Here is a 13045-nt window from a genome sequence, read left to right on the forward strand (position 1 = left end):
GAAAGAGTTTATCGTCGGAGTTGTCAAAAGACCCGATAGCCAATGTGTCTTTTGTATGCACGCATCATTACATTTCAAGTGCTTAGGCGAAATAGTGTTTGACAAAGAAAGGCGCCATGCCACAAAGGAATGAGCCCTACTTATAATTAGCTTTCGCCTTAAAAGCTTAAAGTTAGAATTAAAACACGCAATATTACCTTTATACGAATCTTGATCGATTTGTTTTACTATGGTAAATTTCTGTTACAATTTGTAAGCCTTTCCATCGTTTCTAAAAGGCGGGGCGCCAACTTTGTCTTGGCCATAGCCAGGGAAAATTACCCAAGACGTATAACAACTCAACATTCCTTAGTTCCAACACCGATTTTGCTCCCGTATTACAATGTAGTCTCCAAATGAAGCGAAAATATGAACTACATTTCAAACCTATGAAAATAAACGTTTTAGAAACCTTTCTTCCACTTTCAACTTAGACACAAATGGTTTTAAGGTCTTTTAAGTTGATGATCGTCAAGATGATGATGATGGTGGTTTAGGAGGTGGTCTAGTTTTGAAGAATAAGTTATTGCCAGCAAAAAAAATTACTAAAATGGTAATAAAAAGTGCTCTACACAACAAAGGACACTTCTTTTATAATTCCAGTCTTGTTAAAAAGAACCCAGTTCTTTTCAAGTTGCATGACCCCAGCCCAATCACCTGTTGTAACCCTCAATTTTTCTGTCTGTTGATTTACAAATCTCTATTGCACATATATCATAGTTTCATCAGTTAGTTAGACTTTGAAATCACAAAGCCAATTATCCTTTGTTTCTAAGCGGGTGATATTTGCCCGTTCTCTGTACCAATGTCAACTATTAAATCTTGAAATTTAGTTCAAAATTAACGGTTTGAGTCTATGGATGAAATACTAAACAGCAAACATTCAAATGAAAGCCAATGACCGATTCTCTCCTATGATCCTCGTTATCTGTTGTGCCGTTCAAGCTGGTCCTAAGTAAAAAGACTCACAGGGCATCCATAACTTCTTAAGTGTGTCCACTCAAATCAAAGCTGTTCAACTCTCCTGTGGTTCTCTTTGTTTTGTGGCTTATACAGCTTATGCTGGACATGATAATTAAAGCTTTGAAGTAGTAAATATAATTCTAAATTACAAATATTCACATGAAAGATACTAGGCAGTACTCTTCCTTGAGGGCTTTTCTATACCAAAAGTGTACTGAGAGGTGATTACGGGTTAAGTGAAGCAGTCTGCCATGACACCATTTAGGTTTACTATGTGTCTAGGTGCTGGTTAATTCTGGGCAGGTGTCGCTAGTCAGCCCAGCAGGTGAACAGTCTGACTTGCAAGTAAATTGGCAGTGCGTAGAGCAGTCTGGAAGTAACCAGTTGGACATCTTGTTGTTTTCAACGGAACCAGGAGAGAAATAAGATAACTTTAGGCGTTTGCACACGGCGGCAAGGTACGTTTCTTGCGTAGCATTAGCCCTTTGCTACATTATCATTTTGCACCTATACCTATACTAGATCTACTCGACTGAATTTCCGTAACTTTGCTACGTTAACGAGCGTTCACTTGAATAATCAAACTACAGGTTTGCACCCAGACTCAAACACTAGACCAGGCTTTTAGCGTAATAAATGCATCACCACAGGAAAGTAGTTGTCAATAGCTTTCATTTGGATTGTCACACTTTTGGAGTTCATTCACAGACTCGAACAGGGAGAGCCACCTATTACAACATGATAAACATCACCAGATTTCAGTACCGAAAAAACCGACCAACTGCACCACAAGAAAGTACTGCGCAGTAGCTTTCAATTTGAATGCTCACACTTAAAAAGTTATAGCCACCTTGTGCAGAATAACAGAAATCACCACAGGAAAGTCCTACTCAACACATTTGATTTAAATGGTCACAATTTAGGATTCCATCTACAGACTCAAAAATTAGGCCATCTTGCACAAAAAAACAAGACCTCCACAGGAAAAACTACTCAGTAGCCGAGCTTCCTTTGAGTGATCACAGTTTGGGGTTTTGTTCCATGGGCGAAAAAGTCACTATAGCACCTCTTGTGCAGTGGTTTGATCAAGGGATTAAAGAAGCTGTAGTTAAGCTAAGGAAATTCCCAGTAATATTAATAGCATTCAGTCTACGTTGTCAAAACCTCTAAAGGAGTCATTACACCTATCAAGAAACAGATTTTCACCGGAACGCTTGCCATGGGTGTTATCTACTTCAGTAGTTCCTTAGAGAGGAGTCCGATTTACGCTAAGAATGAAATGAAATTTATGAATTATCATACATAGCCTGAAGTTTTTTCAAGCTTCCTTTTCGCAATTGCGTAACTTGCGCACATAACTGCGATGGTCTTCATTTTATCGAATTTCTGCAAAGATTGTTAGGACTGTAGATGATTTGCATGGATGCTGATGAATGAACGACTGATTGAATGATGACCCCGTTTTTAATCAAGATGCATATCAGCCCGTGACGCAGCATCGTTTGATAACCCTGAATTTCACTCTGAAGAGCCCTGAGTACGCGCGAAATCAAAATAAAGGGAAAAAACCTTTAAAATTTCCTTTGCAAAGCAATGAACTGACTTTACCACAGGAAATGACTTTTGAACTGATAGCTTTCATGTAAAAGGTTACAATAATACGATTTCGTCCACAGTCTCAAAACCACCTTGCGCAATCAGTAATAGAAGTCAAGGCTTGAATAACTTGCAAAACAAACTGAAGCTGATGTTGGAAAAGTCATCGGTATTTGTTATCCTTATTTTGCTTTTTCTCGTAGAAAGGATATTATTTTCCTGTTATCTTTTTTGTCGTTTTGTCATTAAACAGGGAGGTTACAGCCGGAAGGCATGAGGAACAAAGCTGGGCATTTAACTTTCACATCGTGTCGTTTTTGTTTCTCAACATGCACGGTATCATCTTGGCTTGCAATACGCGGTTAATTGTGTTTAGTTTTTCTTCGCAAGACAAAATTGTTTGGATTTTAAAGTAAACATATTAGCCGTATATACAGTTAAAACTCTATTAATAACCACACCAAATCACTTGAACCTTGACTGCTAAGGGTATTTCGACTAAAAAAAATAATTGGTTCGGATTTATTAAACACCAAGAGACTAACAGACTAGAAAGTACAACTTTCATTTGAATATCCAAACTTGACGATCTTATTTACATAATGAAAGGTTAAAACAAGGTACCTTGTAAGGCATTACCACAGCAAGGCTCTGCTCAATAGCTTTCATCAGAATGATCACATGCACTTTTGCATTTCATTAAGAGACTCAGAAGTTGGAACCATCTTGTGAAGCATAATAAACAGCACCACAGGAAAGTACTGCTCCGTACGTAGCTTTCATTTGAATGGTTACACTTAAGGATTTCGTCCACAAACTCATAAAGGTATTATGACAAAAACTCATCCTGTTTCTATAGTAACGATGTTTATCGAGAAATGTAACAACGCTGCTTGTTGAGTTTATCTATCAATTTCCAACTTATAAATCTATTTTTAATCCCCACTTTGCGATTATATAACAATCCAATTTCCAACTTATAACTCTATTTTTAATCTCCACTTTGCGATTATATAACAATCCCGAGAGGACGCTGTTATAAAACCAATCTGGCGGTGTATTTTTGTACAAAGCCAACATGACTTGTTACATAATCACAATGAAAAAAAAAATTAACCGAGATAAACTTTAATACGATTCAAAATTTTCCCTGATAAATGGTAAAATGGTAACTGATTTGCGATTGACTTTAATTCCAAATGACTCATGCATGGCATCAGGCATCGTAATCATTAACACTAAAGCAGAATTACGTTATCACCTTTTCCCAATGACAACAAGGTTGGAACGTGACTCACCAAGATAATTCCCAAAGTATCAAGGAAAAAACAAACAGTATACTGTTGACCGAGCCAAGGTCATTTCAAATGAAATGTTGTAGTGCGCTCGGTATGTCCTTGTTATCTGATTTTGATAAAAGAACACCGTGAGAAAAGGATATCTGAAGCTAATACTAGCTTAATTATTTAGTAAAGGCAACTGAATCTCGGGATGCAGTTGTGATTTGTTGTCAATCGATAGAAATTGAAATATAATCGGAGGAAATTCGGTATTTGTCGTAAATATTCGGGATCCCCAGTGCTGTGCTGACGACCACGCGTTATTCTCCATTATACTTGATTTTTCTTTTTAAGAAAACTGTGAATCAATTTAACTCATCACTGGTTTGACAATAGAACTGATTTCTTTCGATGTAATCTGCTAGGCTTTTTTGAGAATTTACTTTCTTAAATTCGGTACGACTTCAGACAAACACGCATTGGCCACCTTCGGGAATATTCGGAACACTTTGAAAAAAAAATCGGAACCCTTCGGTTATTCCATTACGTTATTTGTTAACAATCTTCCGAATACGAAAAGTTGCTCAAAGAAACCTATGACAACGTTCTGAAAGTTATACATACAGATTTAGAAGTGCATATGGTGGTTGACCGACAAAAAGCAAGTCACAGCAGTTTTCGGTTAACTTTACTTGATTCCTCCATCGACTGAGCCCTTTCGAAAACTTTGGTGATCAACAATAAATGGAAATGCCTCACTTGCGCGTAAGACGCTTCGTTTAAAGCAAGACGAACAAAAATCACCACCATTTTTCGGTTCCAGATACATGCTGTAGTCCAGAATTCGACGCTTTGCGCTTTAGTTTCATTATGGCCAGCGAAGCAAAGACAAAAGTTGTTGGTGAGAAAACTCAACTTCATTTCTTGTTATCAGAGTTTCTGACACAACGTAACGGAGCACATAATCATTTTAGGGCTAGTCTCATAGAGTTTATTGAGTAAAGTGAATTGAAAATGATGCTATCCTTTTAAGTTTAACATGCAGTATGTTTCAGGCAAACCCCCAACCCCTCCCTTCTCAAACCTCGATCATAACAAATTTCAAAGTAACTGCATACATCAAAATATATCACCTTTGGTGGCTAAACAAACAATACTTTATATCACAAAATATATTCTGTGAAATAAAACAATGACAAACACTTACTTTCTCGTTTTGTGAAGACGTCCCAAGCACACCAAGCCGTCGCGATGAACTACTTAATATACGTCTTGGCGGTACTTCGTCCACATGAATTCGATCCCTCCGGTAGTCCAATCTTTTCTGACCCTCGTTTGAAGTCTGCCAGTCAAGAACCTCTTGATACTTCTATAATCGTGGAAACTGGAAATATAGATTTTAAGGTTTCTTTAGATCTAGAGTCGCTGCTTTCTTCTTTGAGAGGCTTAATTCTTTCCCTTCAAGAGATTTCTCAGAGATGAAGAAAACTTTGTCATAGACTGAAAACAATGGCGTTCTCACGCCCACGCACAAAACAATTGTTTGTGCATTACAATTATTTGTTCAGTATTTGCTGTCCGGCTGTGAATGTAGCCAACTCGAGATGCACAACATCTTTCATAAATCTCTAATATTGTCTACGAAACTATTTCAGGAAACAAAATACAAAAGAAATTAATATGTACTACAAAATGTTTTGCTGAAATGTTCGTTCATTTTTCTCGGAATCGTTCAATAGATCAATGTTTCTTGAGACTTGTGTCTTGGACAAAAAGTATCATGATTGTTAAAGATGTATCAAGCAAACCAAAGGTAATACACACGGCTGGTTTCTGTAGCAAGAAGCAACTTGGTCTATCACTACTCCACCCAAGAATGGTCAGAGTTTAAGCATGGCGGGCCACCCAAGAATTTCCGATGTTTGGTCTAGCTAATAGTGCTCCTTTTACCCATTTATAAACTTGGGGAAGGGGAGATTGAAAGGGGCTAGGGTATTATCTTATATAATCTATATAGGTATGAGCGGCGCCAAAGGGTATGGTCCTAAGTCTTTGGAGTCTGAAATATGGTAAAGATTTTGACCATTTAGTTTTAAATAGAGTATGCTTTACTTACTAGTCTATATATGTTGGTACTTTGACCTAAAAGTGGGGGTTAGGGATTGCGGGATAAGGTCTGAAGCAGGCTATGATAAATCATACATTCTGGATAGAGGTGGGATAGGGATTTTCAAGCCTTGAGAAGCACACTACATTTCACCTTTCACAGCTCTGGTGACCTACATAGCGCTTCTTTCTGTTTTATCGTCAAGGTACCCACACTAATATCGCCTTCCCGGCCTTTCCTAACCTCCTCCTCTATCACTGAGACGTCAACTCGTTGCTACGAATGCTATGGGAAGTTATGGATACATGTCGAAAGCTTGGTGTTAATTAATTAAGCTAAACATCAACAAACGAATCCTAGGAGAAGCTATTTTTGACCCACTTTAATACCAAAAAGGAGCGACATATTGGTACTGACTGTTGACCTAAGATCAAAGCTACGACGTGTCCGCCGGCTTATCAAACACGAATTATTTGAGATATGGCAATAATTTTAAAGGATATTTGAATCGATGTGAAGATTAGTTCTGAAATAAAACCAAACTTATGTTGATGCCAAAATATCCTTTACATTTTCCGGCTACAATATTGATGTACCAAAGTAATTGTAATTGTTTAAAGTGTTGGAATTCTTTTCTCAATTGCAGTACTTCCTTCGCTGAAAAGCAATATAGCTTAAAGCGATATCGTTTGTTGTTGTTCTTGCAAGCAAACATATTTAATTTTGTCATATTTCGTCAAGCAAAGAATCTGACTTTTGACTTCAATAGCGGCTCTAGCTTCAACTTAGATCCTGCATAATAAACTTTCCTATTATTAAAGAAGGGTTCAGTAATTTTTCAACCGAGCCTGTAGGCTCAATTTATGCGTCTCAGTTTAAGTGAAATGTAATTAAATCACCATAGAAACAAGAAAAAATCTTAGTAAAACGGCCCACGCAAACAACACGTAATACACTAAATACTTTGAAATGTGAAAGGCTTGAAAGTCCAACAGGCTGCAGATTCAATTGTTTACTCTTGAAATTGAATTGATGCGACCGATTAATTTAGGCCTTAGAAACAAGACAATCTCAGTAAAACAGCCAACGCAAACAACACGCAATACACTTCACTTTGAAAGGTGAATGACTTAAAAGTCCAACAGACTGCAGATTCGATTGTTTACTCTTGAACTTCAATTGATGCGACTAAAGTGATGCGACCGATTAATTTAGGCCTTTGGCGCAAAACACCAAAATAAAACATGAATTAAAGAAGTCTTACAATATATCTTTTCCCGCCAAAGAAATGCCATTTTCCCAGTGTTACATCATACACCATGTCTCGAGTTACATCACAGAGAGCAGAAGAGAACGACAACATACTAATATCGACTTGGTAGAGAATAACAGCACAATGGACTCGACAATAGAAGAACTCAGTGGGTTTGGTAGATGTAGAACATCACCTGCTCGGCAGTCTTCTAAAAGGAGCGGTCTGGAGAACTAAGGCAAGTGTGACGTGCGCTCATATCGGCACTGGATCAGTTTGCTATTTTAGCGTTATAAAATGTTCTTTCGTATTAACGAACGCGTCAGAGGGGGCGACCTGCACCGTTTGCAGCGTCTTACATGGTTGGTCGAGAGAACAAAAGAACGAACAACAGCACAATGCTCCCAGCCCTAAAAAACCATGCACTGCAGGTTATCAGGGTCCAGTGAAAATAGAGATTTTGAAAGGTGCAGGTCTTCTGCTTCAGAGACGTACGGCTTGCACGAATTCAGACTACAGAACATGTTTATGTATCCTTGGACACTATTACGTTTATTGACCGCGAACTGCACTGGTATGCCTGTAAGGTTAACTCGACAAACCTCACCTGAAAAACGCCAACAGGGATAATAAATTCGACTGCTTGGTCTGCTTGGGTTCGAAAATGATTTCATCACCATCATGGCATTCTTCCTCTCTGGAGACGGTCTGCCAAGCACGATTTAGCCGGTAAGCGAGTAAGTATGATAGTACACCGGTTGGATTGAAATCAAGTGGTTGACACTGTAGCCTTTTGCAGAGCTGTTTACCTTCCTCCGGGATCAAAAGAAAGATTTCTGACATTTGCGGCTGATCCGAAAGGCTGGCACATACCTCCTCTACATGTTTGCATGCCATACAACTTATTCAAAACCAGCGACCCAAGCTCAATCAGTTTGAGGCTATTAAAGCCTGAGACAAAAAAGAGTCATTGGAGGGACTTTTACACCCATTTGGTCTAATTCTGATTAGAAAATTGGAAATCATTTTTAGATCAAGGCTTGCAGTTCATGATAATATAAGGGTCACTAATTGTTAAAATGAATACTATGATTGTACACTGAAACACTAGTAGCTCCCTTAGCTCGTTTTCAGACCCTTCTAGGTTAAACAGTAAGGACCTCGCAACGAGTCTGATAAACTTAAATTAAATTTCTATAATCAATTATCCATGTTTACGTTTGAAAATGAGTTGAATCGTTTCAGAATTGAAAGCTTTGGATAGTTCAACAAACCTTTTATTTACAACGGAAGAAAATGTCTTTTAATTAATTTCCTCGAAATCAAACTGCCTTAAATTATTTGGTTTTACTGGAGTACAAAGATATTAACGGCTGACATTTGAGGCACAGAAAGTTTGCAAATGATACCGTTTAGAAAACATATTTAATATATCAAAACTAATTTAATTAGCAAAAGAACAATAAAAACGAAACGTGGTTATCTCAGAAATTATCAATAGTACAAAAAACGCATTTCTGAGTTTTTATCCTTACACAAGATGTCAAAGATTTGTAAATTCCAGGCATAAAACACGATGAAGTAAAAAGAAATATCTGTTTTTAGTGCTTGTCTTTTTAAAAATATGAGAAATAATTTCATTAACCTATTGTTTATTTTCCTCATTTATGACGAAAATAATTTCATCTGATGATGTTACGTTGTAATATTATTATTTTCTTGTTATCCATTATGGGTTTTCTTTCTCCAGTAAACTATCTTTTTTTACTATAAAAGAATGACCAGAGTAAGTTAATGAAACCGCTTTTAAATTAAGCCCGTAAATATTGTTTAACAGCAGATTATATTTCCTTAGTTCCTTCAGTTTAACAAACTAGGAACTAACTTGTCAGTCACATTCATTTTGTTAATCTTTTTTCTTTTAGCTTTCTTAAACAGTATAATTTGAATAAAACATGACCATTTTGATACAATAACCAAGGCTATTATTATATTGAATTACAGAAAATTCTTCACTAATCTTATAATTTTCGTGAAAACAGAAATATTGAGATGAATTGTAGTTAAGCCTGAAAACCACAAGTTTCTTATGTTAATATGATGAATCATTTTTTACATTGTGCTTTCATTTATTGTTCAATCAGTAATTGTTGCAAGCCTCATTTATTCCAAATTCAACCTGCAGAAATTTGTACAACGCAAAACCTGATCGTCTTCGTGCTGTTTTCAATCTGCGAGGAAATTACTGAAACCCGAACAACTGTTTGTTTTTAAACAATAACAAATAGGTTGTTTTTCATAATTTTATTCGTCTTCCTCTTTTACGATATTGTCATTTGTTCAGTTGATGCGTCTTCTGGCAAGAAAAAACACGGCAATCAGAATTCTCATTTACAAAGGTTGTTCAATCAGTAATTGTTGCAAGCCTCATTTATTCCAAATTCAACCTGCAGAAATTTGTACAACGCAAAACCTGATCGTCTTCGTGCTGTTTTCAATCTGCGAGGAAATTACTGAAACCCGAACAACTGTTTGTTTTTAAACAATAACAAATAGGTTGTTTTTCATAATTTTATTCGTCTTCCTCTTTTACGATATTGTCATTTGTTCGGTTGATGCGTCTTCTGGCAGGAAAAAACACAGCAATCAGAATTCTCATTTACAAAGCGCTTTTTATTTACTCTTGTAATAGGATAAAAGTGTTACAAAACCGATTTAGGAAATTTTGATGATATTTCTTAATTTAAATTTTTGCGCTTTCTTTTACTTTTCAAGTTTCTCAGTAAGGCAATATCCAGTAATTAAAACGTGTGTTACCGCCAGTTAAGCTAATAACGGATAAACAAAACAATAATTTTGTAAAATGAAAACAGTTTCACTGGCACACAACATTTCACATATTTTGTGAAACCTTTATTCCTCACTCTGAAAACAGAAGCTTGGTTTTAGGAAATCGATTCTGAAAACGTTGCTTGTGATTTTATTCGTGCATTTTTCATTTCTTAACCCTTTTTAAGTTTGGATTTAAGGTGACATTTAACAATAGAAGTTTTGTGGTTCATAAGACAAATTATTTAATTTCTTGCAAATTAGTCTTTTCTTTACTGCTTTCATGATAAGCGGTTTAGAGGTATTAGCCAATTTTTCCTCAGTTTCATACAGATTTCTTTTACCAAACGTTAGAACCAGGCCGCTAATTTTCTGATTCATCTGTTAATCATAGGCCTTATTTAATATAGCATAAATGTCCACTTGTTAGCTTCCGTTGTGAAACAGAATTATTTATTCACGAATTACTTGATAATTTCAATGCAATTAGTTAAAAGGGGTACGCTTTAAACCAAAGAAAGCAGTTTAACACAACAGGCTTGAAGAGGACGCAGATATAGCGCGATTCACAGTAAGTCATCTCATATTTCAATTGAAAATTCATATTTTAGTTCAGAAAATTGATTTTTAAAAAGCAACTGCTCCCTATGCAGGTTTGAGATTAACAGGTAGTGAATCCAGTTTTTCTGTTTTAAGCTTTGTACCAGGAAATATAGCATTAACTCGCTACGTCCTCAAAAGGTTCATTCACCATTACAGGCCATCATTAAGTCAGGCCTTTTGAAAAAGAGGGTGCATAATTTTCTGTTTTATATAGTGGACCTGATTTGGGAAACTACTTTTAAAAGAAAACCAAAACGAAACAAACACGGGGAAATTAAAACATGCTGGTCGGAATACAGTGAAGTAACAACAATGCGAACGGTTCTTTGTTATTTTACATATAATTTTAGGTTATACTCTCTAAATTGCCAGTTTATAAAATTCAATGTGGTTAATTATACACAGATGATAACGGTACTGTTTCCATAGAATTTCTAGTAAATATGCAAAGATTATAATTTTAGGACTCACCAAGAGAATGAAGAATGGCGGCTATTTCTGACGATGTCCGTGTTCATTTCCAAGTTTTGTGTGAGAGGTTGCTTGTCTTCAACGTATGATTTCGAGTCCTTTATGTACAACTCTTCAAAATATGATACGTTTTGCCATTGATCTATGCGCGAAGAGCTATTCTCAGTGTGGATTTTCCGACAATCATAGAGATCGGCAAAGACTGAGGTCACTGTCTGTTGACTGATTAACCTGATTCCGGATAGATTAACTTTTTTCAGTCACTATCATCGACCATTTAAAACACAAGAAACGCTCTGTAATCTTCTGTAAAGATACGAAATTCACTAAAAACCTATATCTTCTCCTTTATGAAAAAAAATAGACCTCACCTTTGCTTATTTTAATGATCTCTTTCTGTAGAAGAATTGTATTTTTTAATCAAGTTTTAGAAGAACTCATATGCACTGGTTCACAACACCTGTCCAAAGTAAAAGGACGAACAGCGATCATGGACTAACCAAACAAATCAACTAAACCATTTTTTGTCACAAAACGAGCTACGTGTCGAGAGTGGTGAAGATGAAGTTTGGCAACCCAAAGACGGACAGTTATTTGCTTAGATCCTACAACATGTTCCATCATTGACACTTGAGAATTAAGAATAGAAGCTGATATCCCTTGGCGATATAGAAAATCATTCTGAGCTAACTTTTCAAAAAACGCACCGTTCGCGCCTCGTTTATCTCTTCAGCCCGTTAACAAGACTATTTTATATCATCAAAACGGTAAAAAGTTTAACATTTGTAGCCTTCAATAAATAAAAATCCCGTTTTAACCGCTTAAATAACATGTTTTTGGCACAGTGCATCTAATATCTACTAAACAAAAAATAACTATTAATCCTCATGCACCTCTTTGTTCTAAACGTTTATTCTTGTTACTGATTCTATACGAAGATCATTCAGTTTTAGTTAGGAGAATTTGGCATGCTTCAAGAAATTAATCTCCTTATCTTTTTCGGCCACTTGACACAGGCATCAAACGGGGAAGTTTCAGCGGAGCACTTGAAAGTCATCTCTCTGTTTTTTCAAATTGTTCCACGATCTAAAGCACAATATGCTTTTTTAAGCTTTCCCAAATTCTTGAGCTGAATCTAAGTTGAGAGAAAAACAATTGAAGTTGGGAACAGAATCTAATTCCCGGAATCACTGGTTTTACTTTTCGATCCAAACTCCGGTTTTTTTTATTTTATTATTATTATTATCAAGTTAGAGGCGACCATCTAAGAAATAGATACTTAAACAGATAATTCATCGAAAAGGTTTTAGTGCTGGGTCTTCGCCGAATTCATTTAGAAACGTAAACTTGTCAAAAGAAGAGAACTTGACTCGTAAGACAACGGAGATGGGTCACGAATTGTGAGAAAGGAAATAAGATTGATTTTAAGACGGTTTTTCGGGGGCAAAATAGACGATTTATCCGTAAGATTGATTTCCTATTCTGAACCCAGCGGCATAACACTGCTGGCTGAAAATATAAGCAGATAAATCGTGGTATTAAAATCCCTGAAGAGTCTAAAACCCCAATGTTTACGTATCTTTAAAATGCTTCCTAAAAATTAATTTAAGAGGTTGTATTCATCCATCTTTTTTTAAGTGTACACATTCGAAAAACCATGATCATCTATCTGCCTGACTAGCTGGGAATCAAACGGCCTGTTATCCCTATCAGGTTTCACTGGTTGCAATTATTTCACCAGGTGATTTTTAACGAATCAAATAATTTTGCCAAGTGCGTATGGAGATCATGAGAAATTCACAGATGACTCCAATTACTGGGTTGTCACATGCGGAAAAAAAACGAATGAGTCACGTAGCAAAAGGAAATTGAAAACAATTTAATTTAGAAGTGAAGTGTCTTGAA

The 13045-nt window shown here is 36.3% G+C and overlaps 2 protein-coding genes and 1 long non-coding RNA gene across 12 annotated transcripts in view; 1 reads left to right on the forward strand and 2 right to left on the reverse strand.

Moving 5' to 3' along the window:
* The window catches only part of LOC146481647 (uncharacterized), a 222333-nt gene that overhangs the window by 55810 nt on the left and 153478 nt on the right, over positions 1-13045 (reverse strand). The gene's annotated exons all lie outside the window — the stretch shown is intronic.
* Positions 1-13045, reverse strand: part of LOC146481649 (doublesex and mab-3 related transcription factor 3, truncated-like) — a 76007-nt gene that overhangs the window by 34068 nt on the left and 28894 nt on the right. The window contains exons 1-2 of one of the 6 annotated variants that reach the window (XM_085107702.1): positions 6139-6288; positions 5086-5262 (exon numbers count right to left, since the gene is read on the reverse strand). The gene's annotated coding sequence lies outside the window, so the exon portion shown is untranslated. Of the gene's footprint in view, positions 1-5085; positions 6298-13045 lie in introns of those variants that run through there. The other 5 variants (XM_085107704.1, XM_085107703.1, XM_085107706.1 and 2 more) reach the window with 5 other exon arrangements.
* The window catches only part of LOC146481650 (doublesex and mab-3 related transcription factor 3, truncated-like), a 58070-nt gene that overhangs the window by 16764 nt on the left and 28261 nt on the right, over positions 1-13045 (forward strand). The window contains exon 1 of one of the 4 annotated variants that reach the window (XM_085107696.1): positions 1260-1460. The exons of the other annotated variants lie outside the window; for them this stretch is intronic. The gene's annotated coding sequence lies outside the window, so the exon portion shown is untranslated. Of the gene's footprint in view, positions 1-1259; positions 1461-13045 lie in introns of those variants that run through there. 4 annotated transcript variants of the gene reach the window in all.

The sequence above is a fragment of the Pavona decussata genome, unplaced genomic scaffold, assembly GCF_977016875.1.
Source record: "Pavona decussata unplaced genomic scaffold, jaPavDecu1.1 SCAFFOLD_48, whole genome shotgun sequence".
In the NCBI taxonomy this organism is placed as follows: Eukaryota; Metazoa; Cnidaria; class Anthozoa; order Scleractinia; family Agariciidae; genus Pavona; species Pavona decussata.